The sequence below is a fragment of the Mus musculus genome, chromosome 9, assembly GCF_000001635.26.
Source record: "Mus musculus strain C57BL/6J chromosome 9, GRCm38.p6 C57BL/6J".
Taxonomy (NCBI): Eukaryota; Metazoa; Chordata; class Mammalia; order Rodentia; family Muridae; genus Mus; species Mus musculus.
In genome coordinates, this window is record NC_000075.6 from 47,623,621 (window position 1) to 47,650,217 (window position 26,597).

The 26,597-nt window shown below is 42.6% G+C and overlaps 1 protein-coding gene across 11 annotated transcripts in view; it reads left to right on the forward strand.

Moving 5' to 3' along the window:
* Cadm1 (cell adhesion molecule 1) overlaps window positions 1–26,597 on the forward strand; it is a 332,111-nt gene that overhangs the window by 93,451 nt on the left and 212,063 nt on the right. For 3 of the 11 annotated variants that reach the window (XM_017313487.2, XM_030244460.1, XM_017313488.2), the window contains exon 2: window positions 10,306–10,456. The exons of 6 other annotated variants lie outside the window; for them this stretch is intronic. The gene's annotated coding sequence lies outside the window, so the exon portion shown is untranslated. Of the gene's footprint in view, window positions 1–10,305; window positions 10,457–26,597 lie in introns of those variants that run through there. 2 more of the 11 variants (XM_030244458.1, XM_030244459.1) reach the window with 1 other exon arrangement.

Here is a 26,597-nt window from a genome sequence, read left to right on the forward strand (position 1 = left end):
AACAATTCCTGGTTGTAGTCGCCTCCAGTGTGCTCAGAACATGTGCAGCGTGCCGTTTTCAGTGGCTGGTTATGGTGTTGAGGCTGGTGGGTCCAAGGGCTGGCTCAGGCGCTATATAATTTTGATATAAAGGATTAAGTTGATATACTTCCCTCCAGAGCACAAGCACTGAAGTTGACTGCTATCTGGATAGGCGTGTTTCCAAGGGGGACCTGGGAACAGATGTGTTGTCTCTTCTGAGTACTCTGGGATCCGTCCATGCTTTGCTTACAGACCCCCGTCTGTCTGCTGCACTCTGCCCTCTAAAAGCTTCCTGAATTGCTTTGTAAACAAGGCAGCTACTACAGCTGCAACTGTTGGAGTTGGACTTTTGCCAGCTTGAAATTTATCCCTGCCCCAGTGCTATATATCTGGGAGCTGGAAAAAAGGGGGGAGATTAAAAAAAAAAAAAAAAAAAAGCTCACGGATGCATTCCCTGAAAAACAAGATTGTGCTGAAGGTAAGGCCGTGCAGGTCTCTGGAAGCTGTAGGCACTTTCTGGACTATTTGGACTTTTCATTCTGTGCCTCCGGATCAGGTTTCAACACTTTTCATGTGTTTTCGTGTGCCCACTTACTCAATTGGGCCATTGCTTCATTAAAAACCCATCATTCCAGTGTCCTTTTTATCTTTGGGCTTCCCTTGGCTCAAGAGTACTAGAGTCAGCCCTTAAGTGAATGAATGGAGATTGTTTTTTCAGAATTTCTCCCTTCAGCATGCCAGTGTTTAACAATTGAAGAAAGAAAGAAAGGAAAAAGACATAAAGTAGGGAATGGGATTTCTTAAGAAATCTTGTTTTCGGATTGTCCTTCCTGGCAGTTGCTTCAGTGCCTGTGTGTTGTGTGGATTTCACGTCCCCTTTGTATGTTATAGAGAGGTGTTGAGTGCCTTCTCTGAATGTCAAAATACCAGTGTTTTTGCAAAAATTGAAGTTGGATTTTGCTTTATTATATTCTTGGCTTGTTGATGAGGTTGGCGCTTCGCCGCTGTCTTCCTATCTCACTATTGGAGTCTCCTGCATAGGTGCGTTCCTGTATGGCTCCCACTGGCTGAGGATTCAAAGCTCATTGTTCATCTCTATGTGTACTTTAAGCTGTTCAGCCTGCTGCATTGACCTCTTTGGACTGTTGATGTACGACATTGTGCAATTAGGGTTGGCGTTACCGATTTTGTGTGCTTTTAGTTTGTTTCTCATTGCCGGATTAGAGCTAAAATCATTTCGTTTTAGTAGCCGCAGAAAGCACAAAATGTTGAATTTCCTGCCAATATTCTTTTTTTGGAACCACATCAAATGTAACTTTTCTGTTGGAATAAGTGTTTTCTGGCCAACATCATTTCCTTCCCTCAGTTTCCATTGGCCTCCTTTATCACAGGGTTTCAACCGTTCAGGAGCCCGTCCACAGGAGAAGGATGACTTAAGTATCGTCCTGGAGTAGAGTTGGTTATGAATAAGCGCTTGCAGTAGGGAGGTGTGGGTGCTGTGGCTTGTGGTACTCCATAGTAAAAGGAGGATTAAGTCACATTCCCTGGGAGCATCATTGGATGCCCCCTCCCTATGTCCTGAGACTTTAGATCGCCCACCAACACAGTTGTGAACTTCCCCACAGCTTTTGGCCGCCCCACATGAGTGCTGGCCTGCACAGCAGCATAGAGAACCAGGCCCTCATTGATTTATGCCTTTTGGTTTCAGTCCCAGATCTTGGATCGTGCAGGGATTTCAACTGATGGGTTCAGCCAACTAGCTGTAGGCTAAAGAAGTGAGCTATTGTGTCAGAAGGAAAAATTGTTGTTTGAAGAATTAGAATGACACTTTTTGGGGGTAGTCAGAGTTGCCAATCTAATATGGGAGTGTTTTGTTTGTTTGTTTTAAAGGAAGACATCTTTTATTTCCATTCTCATGTAAAAGTAAGAAACAGCTGGCTTCCGTCTGTGCTGTTGCCAGTGTCAACATTGCTACCTCTTTTAAGGTTTCACTTAAAAAAAATGGGTCCTGTTTTTAAATTTGTTTGAGTTTGGAACTTGTTGTTCAGTTTTGGAGCCCACAGGGAAGGAGAACACTTCTTTAGAAATTCGATGATTAAGGGGCTTATTCATCATTCACATTGGCTTACCACACTACTCTTCAGTGCTCCAAGACTAAAATGCTGTGATGGAGTTCAGTTTGAAAGAGCTCGCTCACATGATTACGTGGGGGAGCCTTGAAACCTTCCTGATGTGGAAAGCCAGATTGGTGGAGACTTGTTGGGCTATGTCACGAGGTTTCACAAAATCAACCTAACCTTTCCATGTTGATGATATGCTGCCATGCTACCCCATGGCCCCTTCCACAGTCAGTGTGTCTGCCCTTCAGCTTGAAAGGTGGTCTGAATGAAAATGTCTCGCATAGGCCCATAGAGTGACATTATTTGAAAGGATTAGGACATGTGGCCTTGTTGGAGGAAATGAGTCACTAGGGGTGAGTTTTGAGGTTTCAGAAGCTCAAGCCAGGCGCAGTGGCTCACTCTGGATCTGCTGCCTGCCGCTCCAGAGATGGAAGTCTCAGCCACCCTTCCAGCACCATATCTGCCTCTCTGCCACCATGCTTCCCACCATGGTGACAGTGAACTAATTTTTAAAACTCTGAACTGTAAGCTAGGCCCAGTGAAATGTTTTTCTTTGTAAGAGTTGCTGTACTCATGGTGTCTCTTTGCAGCAATAAAAACCCTAACTAAGAGCTAGAGAACTAATTTTTTCAGCCTTATGGAATTAATGCATGAGCAGAAGTACTCTGAGATCACTGGTGCCATTGGAGCAACTGTTGATCACTAACACTTTGTTGGGAGAAGGGCAGGGAATAGGGTCTTTGTGGTCTGGACTGAGGAGTGTGGACCCTGTGCTATGTCTATGGCTACTGTTGACCTTTCAGATGGGAGGTCATAGCACTTGTTCACTGTGAAAGCCAGCAGTCAGCTACGGCTGTTTTTAATTCTGTCTAATAGAGGAGAATGCTCGCTTTACATATATACCCAAGATATTCAATTTTGATTATATTATTATTTTTATCACAGCTCCTCAACTATGGGGGATGCTTCATATTAGATACCACCAAACACACAGCCCTCACAGTGATGTCTATACTTAAATTCGTCTCAGGAACTGTGACTTTATTTGGTTATATTTAGGCTTTGTTAAATTTATTGCCAATTATCTGGGTTTTGTTACTGTGTTTTGTTTTTAAAAGCAAACATCTTTAAAATTTAACATTACCAGCGTACTCAGGTCTGTAGCTCACTCAAAGAGGATTTGAGTAAATTTCTTCTCAAATAGAAATTCTTATTGACGTGACTGAATATATGAATAAGGAAGTGTCTGAATATTCTTAAAGAAAGAGGAAGTGCTATTTTTAGAGTATGGGGTCTAAAGATACACTTACTTTATGTTTATATATAAATGTGATTTAAGGGGGAAATCTTGATAGGAAAACTGAATGAAAAAAAAGAAAGAAAGAAAGAAAGAAAGAAAGAAAGAAAGAAAGAAAGAAAGAAAGAAAGAAAGAAAGAAGCCCTACCAGGTTAAACCACAGCGGCTGAGGAGACCTTCAGAGACCTTCAGAGAAGGCCGTCTCTGATGCGGTTGTCACTGAACCCTTTCCTATGTGTAGAGAGGCCTATCTATCTACAGCAGTAGAAGGCACCATCGCACTTAGCTTTGCCATATTGTAATGTGTTTCTGTCTTCCCTGGCCTTGCTCCTCATCCTCTTTCCTAGGGTTAAGCTGTGTGTTATGTTATTGGGCATTGAACTTGGGCCTCAAATATTTGAGCAAAGCTCACGGAGATCACTGGGGGTCTATTCCTAGCCCTGTAATCTTCAATGTAGCGTTCATCAACCCTGCCTCTATTTTAGTCATCTTCTTAAAAAATTAATTTTAGTTGTGTGTGTCTGTGTGTAGGTCTGTGCACATGAATGTGGATGCCTGCAGAGGTCAGCAGGCTTTGGAACCCCTGTAGTGGAGTTACAGGTAGTTATGAACTGCCTGAAGTTGGTTCTGGGAGCTGAACTTGGATCTTCTGTAAGAACAGCAAGCACTCTAAACCTCTGAGCCGTCTTTTCCAGTCCCTAGTTATTTTCTTTTAAGCATTTGCATGTCTATACAGGTGGTATCATTCTGCATATTTTAAATAAGTATTAAACAATGTTATATATGCGTCTGGGCTAGGAGCATAGCGAAATATGGAGTGCACACACTCCTGTGCACTAATGCACTACCCTACTGCTGTATTTTTAAATTTGTTCTTCACTCTCATTTGTGTGACTTACTCATCTTGGTTCATTATTTTTAATTTTCATTGCTGTATGGGAAAGGAAATACAGAAAAAAATAATTTGGGCTGTCCAGTTCCAGATTCTGAGTCCATCTCCAATGCAAGGATAACATGGAAGGTGAGGTTCGGAGTCTCCTCTCCTTTGAAGCATGGAGGAATTTCTGCTGAGCAATCCCTAGGTGTGTGTGGATTGCTTTGGGCTCCTTTGGCTTTCTTGGATACCATGGTTAGGCGTGGCATGCTCCTGGCTGGTTTCCTAGGTACTGTGTGCTTCCTCCTTCCCCCATTACTGCTGTTTCCTGGGTGTTCATATGATAGAAGAGGAAACTTTATCCCTGTGTTTTGGTATGTATTTCTCTGAATTGTGAAACCCAGTTTCAATGCACATTTTTGGGCCATTTGGGTTTCTCTCCTGACGGTTGCCTTATCAGATCTGCTTTTTCCGCCACTCTGTGTTTCCTCCTGGTGTGCAGGCGTTCTCCATGGTCTGCACACGAATCTTTCCTTACTCATATGCGTCTCACGTTTGCGGCTTGTTTCTTTACCCTGTTTATACTATCTTCTGTTGAACAAAAGTCTTTAATTTGAATGCAGGCAATCTTGCTCTTTTCTTTCATGGTTTGTATTTTTGTGCCTCCTTATAAAAATTCTCCCTTCCTCCAAGGTCATAGAAATGTCCTCTCTGTGCCTTTTTTCCTCAGAACATTTCAGAGTTTTTGCCTTTTGCTTTGAGTTAACTTGTTAGGCATTCTTATGTCATATAGGAAGAATCTCCCTCTTGCTCCCTCCTCCTCCTTCCTCTTTCTTATGGTTTCTGTTGTCTCAGTGCTACACTAAGAAAAGCTTCCCTCTATCCCCGCCTTCCTCCCTTTCTCCCTTTTCTGCCTTAAACATTTTTGAAAATATGGCAGAGAGATGAGGTGGCTCTGGCCTGGAATCCCAGCCTACCTGATATATCCTGAGTTCCAGAATAGCCAGGGCTATGTAATGAGACCCGGTCTCAGAAAGAAACAGAGTTGAAGAAAAGAGAGAAAGAAAAGAAAAGAAAAACTAATTTAACTCTAAAAACCTGATTTTAGACTTAAGTGAGAGAAGGTTGTAACATCATACCAAACCTGCCTGTAGATTGATCATCTAGGTTGGCCAGATGTTAGATTGATTGTTCAGGTTGGCCAGATGTTACTATCATTTATAACTACAGCCAGAGTGTGAACAGCAGAGATTAACAGTGGTACAGCACTGTTACCTACTCTCTAGGCTGTATTCAAAGCTCACCAGGTCTCCCTGATTGCCTTCTGCTCCTCTGGGCTAGAAGGACACATTGCACCTGATTCCTGTCACTTCCCACTCACCAGTCTGTGACCCATTCTCAGTTTGTTCTCTACTAGTCAGATGTTTTGAAGACTGTCCACATTTTTTTTTTTTCTGATGTCATGTAGTTAGATTTTAACTAAACATGGTCTGTGTCCCTCTTGGTGCATTATATGAAGAATTTGGTCTTTAGTACCCATTGGTCCTATGCTTAATGATGAGCCTTTCAGTCTTTTGGTGTGGTGATTTGAATATGCTTGACCCAGGGAGTGGCACTTAGGCGGTGGCACTTAGGCGATGTGGCCTTGTTTGATTAGGTGTGTCACTTTGGGTGTGGGCTTTAAAACCCTCTTCCTAGCTGCCTGGAAGCCAGTCTTCTAGCAGCCTTCAAAAGAAGAGGTTGAACTCTCAGCTCTGCCTGCACCATGCCTGCGTGAGTACTGCCATGCTCAGCCTTGATGATAATAGACTGAACCTCTGAACCTGTAAGCCAGTCCCAGTTAAATGTTGTCCTTTGTAAGAGTTGCCTTGGTCATGGTGTCTGTTCACAGCAGTAAAACCCTAACTAAGACAATTGGCTTCAGTAGTATATTAATCAGGGTTATCTCAAGAAATAGAATTGATTGTGTGTATATGTGTGCACATGTGTTCGTGTGTGTCTGTTAAAAGGGGATTTATTACTGTGGTTTACAGGCTGTGGTCCAGGCAGTCCAACAGTGGTCATCTCCTGATGGAAGCCATAGTTGTTGAGTCTGTGAACCTGAATGACTCAGCACTGATCTGCTGCTAGAGTCCTCTCAGGATTCCTTGCGAGGGCTTGGCTGTAAGGCTACACTGGAATGTTGAAGTAGGAGAGATGAGCTAGACTGAGGGCAGGCTGCAAAGGCAGCAACTTCATTTCCCCGTGTCCTTTCAGGTGGACGATGTGACCCAGATGTAGGGTGGGCTTTCCCATTTCAAATGATGTAAGAAAGAAATTCCTTACAAGAATGCCCAGCTTGTTGGGTTTCAGTTGATTCCAGATGAAGTCAATTTGACAAACCAATACTGGCTCTCACAAGTGTGTACCACGTCTCTTTCCCCTCTGCTGTGTTAGCATCTATTCTCGACCGTGGTATTTGCCAAATAGCTTGCCATTTTCCCCTTCTTTTATACTTATTAGCTGGAGGTCTATCAGTGTTATTGAGATGTGCATACTTATTTTTATGTTGATTTTATACATCTGTCTTTACATCTCTGCTACGATCTACCTTTAGGGCTTTGCATTCTCATGCCTACTTGGGAGCACTGGGCAGAGGCATCCTCACCCCAGGCTCACAAATGGACTGTGCTCTCAAATGTCATTTTACAAATTTGCTTTATGAAAAAATGTGAGTGGATGCTCTTTTGAGTCTGTGTTGACCATGCTTTAGACTTTTTATTTTTTCTACATATTCCTTCTCGATGACCATTATTTCCCTGTAGGAGTGCTTTTCCTATTAGATTTTTAAGGAGCACTTTGTATGTTAGGTATGTTATCCCTTTTATAAGATGGGAACATTTATTTTTGTAACTACAACATTTTTCTTTAGCTGATGGCATATTTTGTGAGTTTTCATGTAGATGAAGTTATTAATCTTTCCTTTTGGTGCTAGACCAGTGCTTTCTCATTTTCAGTTTGTAGTAGAATCACCCATTTGCTTTCAAGAGTTTTATAGATAGTGGGGAGGTGTTATGGGTTTTATTTGTAAAGGACTATGTAAAATTAAGAGAAAAGTAGAGATTTTGTGTCGCGACGCAAGAACAGCCTCCCCCTTTGTCAGCGTCCCCTACAGGGCTGAATGTTTGATAAAAAGGGTAAGCCCACACTGACACCTAATTATCACCCAGTTTTTATTGTTTACCTTTAGGTTCGGACTTGGCCCTTGTATGGTTTGCACAGGTTTACAGTGATACATTTCATTATTATAACACCACAGAGTGTTTCCACTGCCCTGGAAGCCCTCAGTTGATGAAGCTCCTTCATCCTTCCTGTTATCCGTCCATCCCAGATGAAGCTCCTTCATCCTTCATGTTATCTGTCCATCCCAGGACAACACAGATCTCTTCATTATCTGCTCAGGGTTACATTTTACACAATGAGAAGACACTGCCATTTTGGATTTTCTTCACTCATTTACAGATGTTCCAGTGTTTTTCCTTCATGGCTTGAGAGCTCCTTTGCTTTCAGAGTAAAGCTGTGGTAAACATCTGTGTGTGGGTTTCTGTGTGGGTGCAGTTCCCAGCTCCTTTGGGTATACCTGAGTGTGACTACTGGGTGAAAGTATGTTCAGTTTTATAAGAAGCCGTCACAGTTGTGGCTTTTTGACCTCCTCGCTGACAATGGCTGCGTTCTTGCTGCTTCACATCCTCAGCAATGTATGGTGCTTTCTGTCAGTGTCTTGGATGTGGACCGTTTTTAAAGTTGGGCATTGTCAATTTATTGTTGCAGTTGGCATTTGCTTAGTGACATATGATGCAGAGCGTCTCTGCAAATGTGTGTGTGTGTGTGTGTGTGTGTTTGTATCTCCGTATCCATCTCATGCTGTGTTCCATGGCAGTCTGAATAGTTTTGGTACATAATGTGAGCTGTGAGAGCAACTTTACTTTGGAGCTTTTCCAATCATTTGTTCAGGTCTTTCCCTTACTGATCGGAGATAATGCCCATCCTGTACCAAGTGTCCATGTCGGTTTTGCGTAGCCTGTGAGCCTTCCTGTTGTGCCACAGTGCATCATTTAACTCATGCAACTGAGCTACACTGTTATGCTTGTAGTAACTCCATACTGTGGTTTAATTAAAAAAAAAAAGTGTTTTGTTTTGTTTTTTAAAAAAAGAATTACTGGAGAGCTGGCTCAGTGGTTAAGAGCACTCACCGCTCTTGCAGAGGACCTGGGTTCTGTTCCCAGCTTATAAGCACCCACAACACTAGTTCCAGGTGCTCCAGTGCTGACTTCTGACCTCCTAGGGCACTAGGCACATATGTGACACACTTATTTATGTGAAGATGAACACTCATCCACCTAAAATAAAAACAAATAAAAAAATACTTGTTATCCTGTGTATCTCTTATATGTGTGCACCAGAACTTGGGAGTGGGAGTCAAGAGACTCTCCCACCATCCTGGGTTCCGGACTTTGTCAGGTTTCATGTTTGTTTAGCAAGTGCTTTTACCCTCTAAGGCACCTATCTCACTGACCTGTTAAGGCTTGCCACAGTTCCACTGTAGTCAGTCAGTCAGCCAGCCAGCCAATCTCTCTCTCTCTCTCTCTCTCTCTCTCTTTCTCTCTTTCTCTCTCTCTGTTCCACTGTAGTCAGCCAGCCAGCCAGCCAATCTCTCTCTCTCTCTCAGTTCCACTGTAGTCAGCCAGCCAGCCAATCTCTCTCTCTCTCTCAATTCCACTGTAGTCAACCAGCCAGCCAGCCAATCTCTCTCTCTCTCTCTCTCTCTCTCTCTCTCTCTCTCTCTCTCTCTCTCTCTCTCTCTCTCTCACACACACACACACACACACACACACACACACACACACACACACACAACACACTCACACTCACTCAACTTTTCTTGCTTAGGTTTTCCTAATAATTCTTTTTGAATGCTAAAACTAATAGATTTAGTTAGTGACCAAATCCTTGGCTTCCTCCCTCCAATTTCTAGGGCCTTTTAAAATCCCATTTAGTACTGATCCCTTTTTGTATTTATGTTATATCTGCTTAAAAATGTGTACATTTTTTTTTCTTTGCAAGGTACAAGATTTTACATACACACCATAGGCTCTTTAGGAATTTAAAGGTGTGTCTGCGTTTGTGTGTGTGTGTGTGTCTGTGTCTCTGTGTGTGTGTGTGTGTTTGTGCATGCATGTGCAGGTATCTGCATGCATGTGCATGTGTGTACACGTGAGTGCATACCCGTTTATGCAGAGGCCCACAGTGGATGTCCTGGGTTTCTCCTCAGTTGTTCTCCATGTTTATTTTTGAGACAGAGTTTCTCATTGAGCCTGAAGATCCTGCATTCTGATATTCTGGCTGCCCCACGTGCCTCAGGGATCCTCCTTTCTCCTGCCTCTCCAAGGCTGGGTTACACTCCTGCTCTGCCATGCTGAGCTCTTTCTGTAGGTTCTGGGGTTTGAACTTTGCTCCTCCTGATTATGCAGTAGGTACTTTGCTGGTGGTGTAGCCATCTCCCAGGCCCAGGAATTTAAGGTTTATGTGGGGTTCTGAAGTAAATTTGAATTGTATTGTACATTCAGAGACGCGCCTCTCCTGTCAGGCAGGTGTTCATCATAAGGTCAATGGGTAGACTGTGGAGGACAGTGAACCATAGAACTTACATGGAGAGAGGTGTCTGTGTAATTTTCTGGACAGAGGATTCATCAATTTTTAAAAAATGTTCTTTCATCTCAGAAAGATAAAGGCTGTTCCAGGTTAAAGCGAGAAAAAGAATGGAATTTAAACACCTAGCAACCAAGAATGCAAAATTGCGAGATAGGAAAACCCAGCTTTTCCTTGGCCACTGGGATCAGGGTGTACTGATTAGGAAATGAAGGTGTCTTTTAATGTTTCCAGGAGCTCTAAAGCCTTCCAGGAGTCACTGTCTACATTTACCATAATGGTGTTTTCTCTCCTCTTTCTTTTAGGTAAGTGACAGTCTAAAGCTTGGTTACTGCTCTATCAAGAATGGATGCATGCTTAAGACTCCATCCCTGTTTCTGCTGCCATGGTAGTAAGTTCTAGCCTCCTGTGGGCTGTGCTGCTGTGGGCAAGGGGCTAACTTGCAGAAAGAAACAGGTAATTTCCTGCAAGCCATTTGCTTCTTTCCATGACTTGTTTTTGCATGGCTTTGTTTTCTCTTTTGTTTTAAGTGGGCTCTTTGAAGCCTCTCTGCTGAGTTTCTGCATAAAAGTAGAGTCAGGGCAGTTGGGTCCTAAGGGAGGTGTAGAAGGTTTGGGAGCTGGGTGATTTGGAGCTCTGCTCCCCAGTGTTAATTTCATGGTAGGGCAACTGTAGCTTTTTTCTTTCTGTTTTTCCTGTTTTTGAGTAGGTACAGTGATATAAGCATTATCCCAGGAAGATTAACTCAGGGACCATTATGCTTGTCAAGGTGTTCCAGGTCACAGGTCTAGTTCCTTCTTCCTTTTCAGCTCCGACTTTTCATCAAGATGCCAATAACAGTGAGTCTACCATGTGGGCAAAGGAAGCCTGACTGTGTACCTGATAGCTCAAGTGTCTTTGAGACTTAGAAATCTTGGAGACCAGGCGCCGAAGGATTTGTAAAGGAATCTAAACTGGGTTTAAGGAGGCAGCAAACATCTCTTTGAGCTTACTAGCCACAGTAGAAAAGCCCACTTGAGGTAGGCCTAGGTGTGGTTTCTTAGGTGGCCTCCGAAGAAACTCTGGACATCTTTGAACTGCATGTTGGGAAAAGAATTCCCTTGTTTCTTCAAGGATGAGATTCGCTCAAATAAGTAAAGAATGTTAAAGCCAAGACTGTTTTATCTCCTGCAGGTCTTTAAATACTTGTCAGGTTGTTGAGTTCAGAATTATCTAGCAATCTGGCTTTGTAAACAGATGGGCACTTTTCACCAGGAAGCAGAAGCGCACTCAGTCTGATTTTGAAAGTGAAAGTTAGTTGTGCCCAGTTGGAAGACATGTGAGTCTGTAAAAGGTTGGGGAATTACATGCCCCAGTGTTTTAGCTTGTGGGGTTTAACCCAATGGCAAGGTCCCGAGGAGAGGCTGGGGCCAAAGGAAACCACAGTTCATTGCACATTTAGAGATTAAAATATCTCCAAATTAGTTCCAGTGATTCATTTCAAATTATTTTAAAAGCCCTTTATATTTTAATCAGAGTCTATTCAGGGCCAGTTAATTTGGATAGGACATTCTAAAATTACTTCCCCCAGTGATGTTTTGTGCCATTGCTGTAGAATGCAGAAAGCCCATGAGAGAGGGGACCTGGGACATAAGTACCATGGAGCTGTTGATCTTTGTGGAATGTTTTCTGGTTTAACAGTGGCAGTGATTTTGTACATGCTGCCTGACTTAGCTAGGATAATGAAGAATGTTCTTTGTAGAGAGAGTGGCTGCTTTCACAGGCAGCCCAGAGCCCACCACATATTCAGGGAAGCCTGGGCGATGTGGCCTGGCTCTTATGTATCTGAATCTAATCTCTAACAGCCTGGGTACCTCAGGGTCTTTATCCACCACTTTGTCCATCTTCCCTGCAGTTAGTAATGAAGTCCCTACATAGTAAATGCATAGTGCTTTTCCTCCACTACTCATGCAAACAACAGAGTACAGTGACTTCTTGTTACGTTAGAGGAGAAAAGACCCTGGACTAAGTGGATCCTTTCATGATTCAAATTGAACTTTCATATTCTTCAGTCCCCCTTCAAAGATGGTGAAACTCGGTGTCTGTAAAGAAAAGTCTGAATGAGGCTCCAGATGGATCTGGTGCTGAGTTCAAGCCCTGGTTTTCCTGATGGCTGGCTTTTGTCTTCCGCCCCACTTGCTTGGGAAGAGGCCTGTGTGTTGGCATTCTGTGCGTTCACGTCTAGACCCTCCATTGTGGAAAATGGCTTCTCCTTAGAAGCTATTCCAAGCTAGAGGGACCAGGAGTGGGCACTAATTAATATGTTGTTGGAAGATAGCAGCATCCATTTTGGGATGTTGTATTACCTACCAGTTACCAGCTTTTTGCAGGAACTGACTTGGGAAAGGATGGCAGGATGGGCTTTCTCGTTGTGCAACTGAGGAACAACTGGTAGTCAAGGACTTTTTGGCAGTTGGCTAGAATCTCATTTTAAGGCAATAACACACTCAGAGTTGTATTCAAACACTGAGATAAATGCAGCAACCTAAATTCATGGGTTTTGTTTTTTTCCATCATGTAGCTAATTATTGAACATAACGAGGCTTATTCATAATTTCTTTTCTCTTGCTTGATAGCCGTAATCCTGTATTTGTGCTACTGTCATTCCCATGGTAACAGACGAATGTCTGAAGCCCAAGATTATTAAATACAGAGCAGTACATTAAAATAATGTGAAGGTTCTGACTTACAGAGAGACTTTCACACTGGGGCAAACTTCAAAAAGAGAATACTTACACAAAAAGCAATTTACTTGGCCAGTAATGGTTGGTATTCACATCGCTATTATGGAAGAGATTTGTTTGAATTATAGCCTCTCTCTTCCCAGACCATCATCTCCTCAGGCTTTGCAGCCAAGTCTTAATCTGGTGTTTATGATGTCAGCCAGTTGCCAGGGGAGTTTTTCTGCCACAAATGTATTGTGACTTCACTGCATGATAGAGGCAGAAGAGACTGGAGGGTGGAAGCGAACTGCCAAGGTGATCTTGGGTGGATCTGTTCTGCAGGGTAATGCTTTCTTTCCCTTGCATCCTCTTTAGAAAATGTGTAGCCAAGTGCTGCTTCCAAAGCTTGGCCCTTCATAAATGCTGTTGAAATGACCCAAAGTGACAAAAGCCAACACTGAGGAAGACGTGACCCCAGCCGGACCATAATACTTCAAAAGTGCTCATAATTTGTTTAGTTCTATGCTCCAGTAACGAAGCACATGCATTTCCGAGGCATATAAATTGGTAAACCATACCACCCCCCCCCTCTGCTTTTCCTGTGAAGGGATCTGAGTTTTAATTGAATCCTATTACAAATCCAAGGCCTGTGCTTAACCACACCCTCACCGGTCGGTCACCCATGAATGTGAAAGCCTGGCCAAACCTAGAGGTGTCTTTGAAGCCAAATTTTGTGATGTTCATCAGCGCATTTCCATTATGGTCTCAGGGGCTCCTTCATCATCTGGTATCTGGGACATCCTCCCATTTGGATGGCATAAAAATAATCTTACTCTTCCAAAAGATAAAAAGATCTCTGTAGATTTAAGCTAAGTGCACAGGTGGTGCTGTGCACACTAGGAACACGTTGACTGCCATACTCTCATATAAATGGGATGCATACACCAGAAGTGGTTTTCAAAACCATGTAAGTGTAAGAAGAACTTGAGCAAGAAAATGCTGTCTGGTGAGGAAGATATGCAGGCTGTGTTTAAATAGTACCTGTAATTAGAAAACTAACTGCACCAAGCCTTTATATTAATAAAGTTGAAGTTGCAGAGTCTAGGACGGTATCTTCCAGCTCCCTCTTTTTCCATCGCTGAACGCAATACAAGGTTTTAATGACCTTTGCCTTATTTGCTTTTCAAGATTTAAGGTCTGGCATGGGACATGTTTTCCTCAGTGTTGGCTTTGGCCACTTTGGTTCATTCACACATTTACGAAGGGCCAGTCTTTGGAGAAGTATCACTCAGCTAAACATTTTCTAGAGAAGATACTCGGTAAAGGAAACACTGCTCTGCAGTGTGGTGGTAGTGTAGCCTAAGCAAATTGACATTCTTCAAACATCTCTTTCTAGTTGCTGCCAATTTGTCACCTTGGAGCCTGCATAAGCTTGTTTTGGGTTTGTCATAAGACGCCCTTTCTCTTCTGTTCTCTTTCCCAAATCAGCGTCCTTCTTAAAGAGGTGCATGCCAGCACATGGTGCTATTATACTGTACACTGAAGACAGCACACTGTACCTTTATAATGATCGTCTCCGCGTTTTGTTGAGGAAGCTTCAGAGTGCGTGGAGCGGGTGTGGAAATGACTTTCTGTACAGAGAGCAGAGACGTTGCATTCGGCTGCTGATTATCTACTTCGCTCCTGCTCCCTGTCAGTCTCTGAGCTCACTCACATTTATGCGAAGATACCAACATGAGGAAAATCTGGGTGTGAGGGAGGGAGATTCAAAAAAATGGTACTGAGTCCTGATTTTTTTTTTCCGGAAATTGTTATCGAATAGTTTGCGGGTGCTTTGTCTGGGCTTTGGGATTTAAAAATAATCTCCAGGTGATTCTAGTGTACAGATTAGCTTGTCCAGTTGCAGGTTTCTGTGTTGCTATGGCTGCCAATTGAACTCAGGGCAAGGGAACCCATCACAGGTGCCCTGGACTTTGTGCTTTGGCTCTGACCCTTGCTACTTCAGGGAGACTTCCCAGAAGCCCCGTTTCCTTTCTTGTGCTCACACCATGGAAACAGTCATCAGATGATTCTGACACTTTGTTTCCTTGCTCCCGGACGATTAAAAGAAATGATCATTAATTCTGACTTCCCCTACGTTTGTCTTTTTAAAAAGAGCCTTTAAATTTTTAGAAGACTTTTTTATTAAGGCTGTGAAACAGAACAGAAATCAATAGACGTGCAACAACAACAGACCCCACAGGCTGGGAAGGGAAAGCAAGCGTGGGATCTCGTGCTGGTCCCTGGGCTAACACTGGAGACTGAACGTTCACTTTCTGACACTGGCTTCCACACCACTGAAGAGCTCTGTAGTGTGCTCAGCCTGCATGCAAATTGTTTTCCTTAAGCTCTTTATCAATGATATGATGACATTAAAAGAAGAGTTTAATCATGTTTTGTTTTTCAATGTGTAACGCTAGAGGAGACAAGAAAAAAGTAGATTTCTTCATCTCATAAAACCAAGTCCATTGCAATAAAGTTCTGACTAAAACTTAGCCTAGCGGTTTTTCATTTATCTTGGTTATTGCTTTTCACGTGTCTCGTGGTTCTTGTAAGCACAATTTTCCCTCTGGAGCTAGATACAAAGCAGAGGTTATAAAGAGAAGGGTTGGGATCGCGAGTGTCTTGCTTCTGATGTTTAGCCTTAAGAAATATATTTGAGCTTAATAGAAAAGTAATAAATAGGTTTGCTTGAATTTTCTTATGTTGGTTTCATACTCTCTTTTGCCAAATCTATGGCTAGCCCTGAAAGCTTGAATTAGACAGAGATCTGAGGTAATTCCAAGTAGCAGCAGTGTCAGATGACAGCAGCAGACCTTCTTACTTCTGTTCCCTGCCTTGCACCCTCAAAGAACATGTGCAAATGTTAAGTCCAGATCGGTATGGGAGAGCCCTACTGGTCCTCTCTAGTGCTTGCTCAGAGCCCTCTGCAGTTCTGCTGCCTGAAGAAGAGCCTCGCTGAGCTTGCTGGGGTCTTCTTTTCTCTCCACAGTGTTGTTTTCCTGCCTCCCTGCTCCTCTCCTCTCCTCCCCCTCCCTCCCCGGCAGTTCAGGCTTTTCCTCATGGAAAATTTCTCTCTGTGATTGGTGACTCTTGCTAGCTGATTTGTTGATAAGTTCATTAATTAACGCTGATTTCTGGTTCATATTCAAGGCAGAGATGGTGTTAATGCCATAAGTGCTTTGGATCTTCGGTTTTCTTTGTGTGGTTATGCCTTTGCAGGTGTGGGTGTGGAGAGGACGGGAACAGAATCTGGTGTCCTTCCCTAGGAATGCTACCATAGTTTTGAGACAGGGTATTTATTGGCCTGGCAAGCTAGGCTGACTGGCCCAGTGAGGCCCCTAGGATCTGTTCTTCTCTGTCTCCCTAGCTCTGGGATTACAAAACTGGGTGCACACCACCTTGCCCCCCTCCTCTCTCTCTCATGTTGGTTCTGAGGATTGAACTTAGGATCTTGTGCTCGCTACAGGCAGTTTCTGCACCAAGCCAGTTCCCCAGTGCACGCTCTGCTTTTCAGTTTTGTTCCTGCTTCATGGATGTGTTGGTCAGGAACTAAAACTAATAAGATTCCCTGTCTGCACATTTCCTGTCAGATTTTATATTGAATTTGAAAAGGAAATTTTAATAATTTGATTCTGGTTGAAAAGAATCCCAGGAAGCTGTTCCGAGCTGTGTCTTACTTTCTGTTAGTTTTAATTTAAAGAGAATGAAGCTTTGTGTTTCTTAGAACATGTCTATTTTTTCTTTCAGATACTGCTAACATTTGCACTTCCCCAAGATTTTATTTTCTAGACCTCTTCTTGCTAATAATGGCAACATTGAGAGTATATTTTATCCTAAGTATTCTATATCTTTGGTTTTTCTCATTATAAAAATAAACTTGTTACTTTAATTTTAAAATTGTATAAAAGTAGAGCTTAGAGTACAAAATTTACCTGTAATCCTATTTACTTGGGGATATACAAATAAATATATATATATATATATATATATAATTTGTGTGTGTGTGTGTGTGTTTGTGTGTGTGGGCATATATGTATTTTGAGACAATCTCACATAGCCACAGCTTTCCTTTAATTCTTTATGTAGGCAAGAATTTTTCTCCTCTTTAAAAAAAGGAAAAAACAAACAACAACAACAAAAACAAAAGCAAACCAAAAAATGGATAACCCTGGTTGTATTGGAATTTGATATGAAGACTGGTTGGCCTTGAACTCCCAGATGCCCGCCTTCCTCTGCCTCCCAGTCCCAGTGCTTGAACTGAAAGGCATGCCTGCACATTTGGAGAATTTGAGTTCTTGACCGCCCTCTGCCTCCCCCTTCCAGGCTTTCACTGCCCTGTTCTATGGACAGGGATAGCTCCGCTCTCTGTATATCTACAGAGAGCACGTTTCACTTTTGATTAGTTAACATTGTGTTGCTTGGAACCATCCATCTCTGCAGTAATGCTCCAGGCCTGTGTCCCAATGTGCATATAATTAATTTCCTGGTGTATACTAATTGATTGTACTACTTCTTTATTTTTAAAGCCATAGATCTATCCCCTGAATTTTGTTTCTGTAAACAATGCTATGGTGGACATCTTTGTCTTTGATCTTTGTCTATGATTCAAGTATTTTGTTAGAGTAAGTTTCCACTATGTAGCCTCCTCATTTCTTCCCTTGCCTGTTTCACTGTACAAGTCGATAATGCCAGTGGCTGACGTTTCGTCTCCGGTATAACTGTGCGGTTGGTATATGGTACCGTGTTCCAAGGTCATTCACGTTTCAGAATGGAGCCGAGTTGCTTTGCCATTCATCACTCAAGTCTGAAAGACCATTGTAACTACTTTGCTGATAAAGAATGTGAAGGCACAGAGGAACCGCAGTAAACTACACAGCCCCAGAGTTGTGTTGCCTTCAAAAGAAGCACTGGTTCATAGAGATGCTCTTTATTTCATTCATCCCCATTGATGAATCCTCTAAGTTGTATGTCTAATTGTGCTCACTTTTGTTTCATAGCATAGTGCAGACAGGTTGTAAGATTTTTAGACACTAATGCACAGTGGTTTCCTTTACAAGTTTGGAGACAATTGTTGATTCATAAAACCTGACAGGAACTTTGGGTAATTGTCAATTGTATGACTCTTCTATGCATTCCTTTTGCTTTGCTATCGGCAGTCATTAAAGGGATTCAATTTGAAAACTGAATGAGAAATTAGTATATTCTTACGAATGTGCCTCACATAAATTTTAAATGAAGCATTTGACTTTTGTGTCCAAATCAAGTTGGCAAAAGAATTTTAATTATTTCATTGGCTGAGTTTATGAGTTTCAGTTGAAGTTGGAGATTACTCAAACCAGAGTACATTAAGAAATAAATATAATTAAGTGCTTGCAGAGGTATGTGTCTTCAACAGGAACTGAATTGTAATCATTATTTAATCTAGAAACTTCTTTTGTTTTGTCACATGAGTCGCCTGGTCCTTTCCTCAGTGACAGTGGGTGGCTCTGTGTCAGTTTTCCTTTCTGTTAACCAAACATTTCCATCTGGCCACTGCTACCTACTTTAATAAATGATTCCTGCCGTCATTCTCTCTCTCTCTCCCTCCCTCCCTCCCTCCCTCCTCCAGTTTCTTATTTCTTTCTCTTTTTGTCCTCTTGCCTCCTTCTCTCAATGGATGTCACAGTGAATACTTGGTGGGGACAGGTGCTCTGGGCTTCTGTGTGTGTGACAGGGCTGCACCGGTCCACCTGAGGAGCACCAGGGCTCCCAGCTGGGGCTGATTGAAGAGTTTTAGTCTGAATGCATACTTTCCAGCCTCTGAGCAGGAGCAGGCAGAACAGGAAGTCATCAGGGATGCCACCATTCATTCTTGGAAGCATCTTGCTGTTCTTTCCCCCTTCCTGTGAGGCAGAGACAGACAGGTGAGGATCATATTGTCCTCAGCCCAGATTTCAGGAGCCCCAGGACTGGGGTGGCTGACAAGTGATAGTGCCTTCTGGCCAGGACAGGGATGTGGCACTCATGAACTCTTAACAGCGTGGTCAGAACCGCAGAGGCCTCACCAGCTGACATGCCAACATGGGCTGAGAAAAATTTCATAAGGTCCCACCTGTAGGTGAAGTTATGAACACTCTTTGTGGTTGCTGAAGTGGGAGAGAACCAGTTTGGTTATTTGTTTGTTTGCTTGGTTGGTTTTGTTTTAGGAAAGCACCCCAGTCCTAAGTGGTTAGCGCCAAACACATGCAAAACATGAGAATGCTAGTTGGACTCTGAAGGTGTGAGTGTCTGTGTGTGTGTGTCTGTGTGTGTGTGTGTGTGTGTGTTGGAGGACATGAGAGGTGTTGGAGCAGCGAGAGAAAGGGTCAATGTAAATGCAGTGTATTTTCTGGAAACCCTTCAGCAACTCAGAACATAAAGGACAAAAGTGAGGAGGAAGCCTATGAAGGTGGAGTCTGCATCTTGAATGACCGTGACGTCAGGTTCCTAGTGTGACCTCTCTAGCTGCCTTGTTTCCTGTGGACTGCAGTAGCTCAGAGCAGACAGCTGGCCAGCCACAGTGCAGCTGTTTATTGAGCAAAGAGGATTGTCTTCCTATTTACTTTGACTCGCTATTTTTGGAAGGAAGTTGATGTTTTTTAAAAATTGTAACATTATATGGTTAGAATAGAGAAAGAAGGGGAAAGTGCTCACAAACTATGTCCTGAGGGGGCTGTCCATTCTTTTCATTTACTAAGTTGTGTTTCTAAGTGTGATCGGATTCTGTAAACATATCTAAACACTGCTTGTTGTTTTGTTGAATCTACACAGTACAATCAAGTTAATGGGTCAGTCAGTTTAAAACAAGAGTACTTTCAGACGTGTTGTGCTCATCAACAGCACTGTGTCAGACATCGTTGGGTCTCTTTTCTGTATACACCTGTGGGATGGTCACAGGAACAAGGTTGAGATTAGCAATGCAGTGGATGGTATTCCAAAGTCTCTAGACCACATGGGAGGGGAGCTTAAGCACAAAAACAAAACTTGTGTTTGAAGCAGCCGCTTTTGACCTAGGGGAACTTGTAGCAGTAGGGAGAGCCCCTGAACCATATAAGAATAAGTTGCACTCCTCAAGCCCCTTTGCCTACAAATACTTCAAAGTGTATTTCCAAAGAGCGCCATTTCCTCCTCTATAGTACCGTTATTAGCTTTGGGCACTTTAACATAAAACTGATGAGTTTTTTTTTTTTCTTCTAATCTTCTATCCATACATCAGCGTGGCCACTACACTGAATGATGTCCTGTAGAGCCTAAGATCTAGCCTGGAATAACAACGCTGAAGGTGACTGCTTGCCTTGGCAGTTTCCTTTACGGGAGAACAGTTGTTTGAGTTGGTTCATCGTTTATGACTTTGCCATAAGAAATAGTCTACCCCTCACACCTTTGTGCTGGAAGTCCTCCTTTGGGTTTATTTGATGTTCCAGTCTGAAGAGACCAAGTCTGGATTCCCAGTCACACTGATCCTTACATGGGGGGTATCTTTCTGAAAGTATTGTGCCAAGAGGTACGGGTATCCTTGTGCGTTGTGATGGTGATTTGAGCTTTGTGTATCTTGCCGGGCACCGTCTGATCTCTCACTGTGTATTGAATACACATTCTTGCAGCTGCTGAGGAAGTGCATGTAAGCATGTTGTTCCATTAAATCTTCCTCCTTAGACTCATTGACAGTCTTGCTTGAATTTTTCTTTCCTGCAGTCATTTTCCAACCATAGCACCCACCAGCATTTACTGGTCAAAAGTGACTAGCATTGACAGACAGGGGACATGCACGTGCACACACACACACACACACACACACACACCGCACCTTTTTACTTTGAGACAGTGTCTAACTATGTACTCTCCAAAATGGTGGGATTCCAAGCATGTGCCACCATATGTACCACTACTACTAATAATTAATAGTAATATAGTTTTAATAATTTATATTTCATGTTGCTAAAGTTACTTGGGTAGTCAGATTCCTCTAGACTGAAGGAGCAGGAGCCCCTTCAGCTTGGTTTTTGTTCCTTTTTTGACACCGGCTTTTGCCTTTTTTGGAAGTTTAACTTTTTTTTTTTTGTCAAGAAATGTTCTAGGCTCACATCTTGTGCCCTGTCTACTCTGGTTTTGCAATGAAACATTATCTGAGGAATTTTGGTTCCCTTTAAAGGAAAATTGCATTAGAAACCGTCGTTAAGGTACTAGGTGTGTTACTTAAGGTCACACCTAAGAGTCAGTAAAAAGTAATATATTCACACACACACACACACACACACACACACACACACACACACACACGAGCACATTTAGGAGTCAAAAATCACACTAGTGCTTCTTCCTAGTCTAATCTATCTCTACAGGGGTTCTTTGTAGGTGTTTAAGGTTTATTGTTATTATTTTTAATTATTGTGTCTGTGTGGATATATGCATGTGAATGCAGGTGCTGTCAAAATTCAGAAGAGGGTGTTGGATCTCCTGGAGCTGGAGTTACAGGCATTGGGAGCTGCCAGATGTGGTTGCTGGGACCTGAACTTGGATCCTCTGCAATAGCAGGATCTGCACTTTACTGCTGAGCCACCTCTCCAGCCCTCTATGAGGTCTTCCTCAGTGAAATCCCCAGCTCCTTATACATTTATTCAGTCCTGTATCACAGGCACTAGTAGGCTCGGAGCAGCTTTGCCCAGAGCACAGCAGAAAGGCAGCATTTTAAAGCTTGGGGTATATCTGCCACACTCCCTCCTTGCCTGAGAATATAGAGCACACTGCTGAAACCTAACTTGAGTTCCTTCGCTTCTCCCTTGTGGTTAGTGATTCATTTAAAGCACATTTGTGTTCATTTACCTCCTCTTGCTTTCAATTTTAGGTTGTTATTCTTTCCCAATTCTGATTTATTAGTTTTGGGTTTTTTGACTATGGAGATGAGTCACATGCTTTGCAAGGCCCGTATTTATATGATGAAAATGCATAGGGCCATTTTACATGAAAAAATCCTGAACACATATCACTGCTGAGATTGATCATCTGTTAAAGGGCATGGCTCAGTCTCAGAGCTAAGATCATAGCCTTCCTCTCTTCTACTAGATCTTTCTCTCTCACTCCTTTCTTTCCTCCCACTCCCTTCTTCCCCCCTCTTCTCTCTTTTTTTCTTCTCTCAGTGTACTTCTTAGAACCTGAAAGGCAGCACTTGATTATTGCAGCTAGCCTTAGATTTTTGTCTCTGGCTTTCATTATTTCCTATCCCTATCATTTAACATCTCTGAATGGTAGACATAGTAGGCATGTGCTCTTTCCAGGAATCAAGCTCTTGATTGCATCTTTTAAAATACTAAGACATAGAACAGTTTCACCTAGAAGGCCACGATATACTCTCCTTTCACATGACTTGACTTTGAATCATGATGGGTTCTCTCTCTTTGTTACATTTGGAGTTGGTGACCATTGCCCATGTGATATGGTTGTGTCTGCTTCTTGTTCAAAGTTACAGGCAGGGCTTATGGAATGATGGCCTCACAGAAGTTAGTCTGGAATGCCTGAGTGATCTGCCAAACGGCTCACCTGCAGGGGCTACAGGAAAGACCTAGATTTGCAGAATCCGAGGCAGTAACAATTGCCTTTTGCATCCTAGCAGGTGATTTCCTTAGAGGCAATGCATGTAGTCCCAATAACTGAGTGTGCCCAGTTTTATCTTTTCTTATGAACAGTCTCAGTACAGAAACAGAAGCTGGGCTTTATATACTGAAAAGTATATCAAACTTATAAAGAGGGGTCTGCTAGTCAGTTTTGCTAGTGATTGTATTGTTTGTCTGTGATGCCTCTTAGAATCCAAATAAATCAAGCATGCATATTAAAGGAGGCCATCTTGGAGTAGCTAATTAGATGGTCAGGACTATATAGATGTAAAATCAATGCTTTATCTATGTGTATTTGGGAATTTTCTGGACAGTTGTATAATTTTTGGTGCAGTTACCCACTAGCTGTATGTGTGCCCAGAGTGTCTATTTTTGCTTTATGTTTTTACGTTTTCCTGCTCATAAGCAACTACAAATTACTCAGGTTTATATCAAATCAACTTTGTCTGCATTCCAAGGCAAACATTCAATGTAGAACACAGTTCTGAAAGTGTATAAGAGAATAATTGAGATGACCTTTAGCAGGACTTCCCATAGGAGGGTCATGCTGGTGACATTGGCTGGCCAGCACACTTCCCTACTGCCCAGGTGGGTGATATTGGCTGGCCAGCACACTTCCCTACTGCCCAGGTGGGTGACATTGGCTAGCCAGTACACGCCTGGGCTGCCCCTGTCATCTGTGAGAGACATTAACAGACAGATCCCTGAACTAAGCAGCCTCACACACAAGGAAAGCTCTGAGACAAATCTTCCATGTTTGATTCAGGAGCAGCAAATCCTTTTCCCACAAGGCAGTATTTCCAGCCTGTCATGTTGTGATTCGCTTTTCCCCACCTGAATGTAATGTGCCATTAGTTTCTCCCCTGTTCTTTTGTTTAAAAAAATTTTTTTGTTGTTGTTGTTGAAATTCCTTTTCTTTCCAAGCACATTTAAAGAAATGAGTATCTGCCTCTCAGTTAGGTGGGAGAGAGGGAAATGAGTATGAATGTGTGTTTTCCGTGAGGGTTCTGAGCGCAGTAATAGGACCTTTTAAAGCTTTACAGTAGAGGGAGGTGAGTGATCCATCAAAGGCATAGTCTTGGATTTGGGTCTTCTATTTAGATTAGGAATGTTAAGAAAGATGGATGGTAAATGTCTTTTAGCTGCGTTGTCCCCAAAACATGAAATGAAATCTAAAGACTCTCAAAGAAGGTTTCAATTACACTAGCAAATGACTTGAACAGGGATTGGGGAAGGGGAGGTCATGGGCCAGTGGAATGCCAGTTGTGGATTTATATTGTTCCAAATGAAAACATTATTTCCATTAACCCCTTTCCACTAGTGCCTCCACCGGAGTTATTCTCAGATTGTACGTTCGTAGGTGTTCGTCACACTTGACGGAAATACCTCATCACCAAGGTGGATTTCACAGCCTTTCCGTGGCTGTAGGCTTTCTCCCTGTCCAACACACAGTCCCCGCTTGCATTAGCTGATCTTCTAGAGGTGCTCTGGAACGTGTGTTCTCCAGGCTCGATTTTAAAGCACAGTAGTCAGCTACCCAGTGGTAGAGAGCATTTCTAAGTTGTGTAATTAACACCATCATAAATGGGTTCTGATTGGGCTTTTCTCCCATGAGCTAATGGAGGGGGCCTGATTAACTGGGAACTGGAGTTCAAGGCAGGGGGAGGAGTGATTTCAGGTTTACGAATGGCTCTGCACAAATTTGCCCTTAACTGTCAGTGTGGGTTCCAGTGTGGTTTTCTGCCCTTTCATAGCAAATAGAGGAAGGAGTTGGTAAGCAGAGGATGAAACCTCCTTGTCAGGAGCCGGCTGGAGTGCGCACTCAGGGCAGGCACTTTAAAAGAATGCCATTAATTTGAATAAAACAGGAGAAGGTAGGTACTTTGTACATCCATAAAGCACTGAAGGGGATAAATCCAATTATCTGTTCAATATTTAATGGCCATAAAGTTAAAAATTTTAAAGGCAGTACCTTGGAGACTGCTTAGTCAATTCTGTCCATATTATTTTTGACATTCAAAAGTCAAGGTAGAATAGCCATATCGACGGCTGCGTGCATCGCGCTGGTCTACTGGCTTAGTGGCAGTGACCCTGGGTTTGTGATTCTCCATGCAGATCTGTTGCAGGGTTTGTGGGCCCCTGCCCCCCAGTCCACTTAGGGAGTGTAGGGTCTCCTGAGCTTTTGGCACGCTCCTTTTCTTTCAGGCTTTTGCTGTTGTCTCTTGGTATGAATATAGCTAAAGACAGTGGGCAAACAAGTAAAATACTTGAAGTCAGGGCGCAAGCCCACAGCCTAGATACAACTACAGCCTTTAAAGAAGGTAGGAAATTTTGTTTTTAAGTATTTCAAACATTCCCATCTGAGAAACGCTTGGAAGTGCCACTAAACCCCAGTTCTTTCTTTATCGATGTTTCATATATCCTGTGCATTTTCTAAGCTAATGGTGGGGTAAATAGTTAATGTCTTAGTTCCTCCTTATACAGGTGGGCTTTGCTCTAAGCGTGGTCTAGAGGTAGCTCTGCAAAGCAAAGCTTCTAAGGAAATCAATGCAGTAGCCATCGTTGGGATGTTTCTCAATATGACAGAGAGATCTTAGGATATGGTCTCCTTTCTCCTTGCCAATTAGCTAACGTAGGAACCCAGTTAGCCATTAATAGGCTCTTGCCTGTAGAAGCATGGCTCACTATAGTGCAAGGAACACATTGCATTCTCCTTTTTAAAAATTCTGATTTGTGCTTTTTCTTTTGAATCATCGATTCTTCAACCCCTCTCTCCACCATTTGCTTGCTGGGCATTGGGTCCTTTCCATGTGGCTTTGGTTATTTTTTCCCCATAGCTTTTTGCTGTTTACTTTTAAACTCATACTATGTATAGATGAATGTTGACACGAGACAGGTGTACTGCTAAAATGTGCTGAGGGAATCCCACAGCAGGCCACACTGAGGGAGATTAAAGAAGCAAGTTAGTATACTGCATGGATTCTGAGACATAAGAGGCCTGTTCTGTCTTAAGATGTGTCAGGCTGTGAAGAAGGGCGTGCCTCTGTGGGCTCCTTAAGCCACCTGTGTTTTTCCCAGGGAATACACATAAAATCTTTCCCTTTCTTTTCTATTTTGCTACCCATTTCCCTTGAAAGGGAGTGTTGCTTTGCTCTGCTCTATTTTCAAATGCAAATTCAGCTTATTCCTGTCACATGCGAGGTCTCTCAGGATGATACTCCCTGAAATCTAAAGCCATTTAGCTGTCCTGGATCTTAGAGTTTTAAGTAGATTGTTCCATGTCTTGCTCCAAGAGTCTTGAGTGATTTGGCTGTTAAAGCAGCAGAAACCTTTGTTTTCTCAGGTTCCTGGAAAGAAAATGAAGGTGAGAAAATAATGATTTCCGGGATAATTCAAAGAAAAGATTTAATGTACAAATCCCTCACATGCTACTGCACAGGGACTTCCAGATCAGCTTATGTCACACTCAGCACGACAATTGTTAAACTCATTTATTTTTAAAGAGCTTTTATCAGTGATACCCTGAAAGCGTCAAGAGGAGTGGGGCTCAGCACCTGCCTCTGGACTGTGACACAGACCTTTGTGAGCTTGAACTGATTCCCTTGTCTTTTTATTCTTGACCCACACAGCTCTTGGGTGGCCAACTTTGTGAGGGCAGGACCCCTTCCTTCTGCTCTTCATACTCCCAGAGCACAGTGCTTCTCCCGAGTTTCCTTCCTGTCTTTCTAATGCCACTATCATTTACATAATATTTCTCTTTTAGGTTGGTTGATTGATTGATTGATTGATTGATTGATTTTGTTTTTTTCTACTCAATCACATCTTAATTGGTATAGGCCGTGAAATCACAGATTTGTCGGGCTGTATTTTTTATGTGTATTGAAATTAAAATCCCAATTATTAAAACTTATGAAGCTTATTTATGTGCCGCTTCAGATCCTCTCTCATGTATCACACTGGAGAAACACCATCCTAGCGTGCTTTTGCAGTTTCAAGTTTGATGCACATTGGTGCGGTTATGGGAAGAACAGAGATAAAATTCATTATGGACTCGATGTACCAAGCCCTGCTTTCAGTAGCTTATATGTCTTTTTCTTTAATCCTTATAACTCTAGTGAGGAAAATGCCCCTGATTTCACATAAGAAAATGTAGTTGTGCTTGCTTATCACTGCCCTGGGGAACCTGAGGCAGGGAGACTTTTGAGGTTAGCTTGGGCTACATGA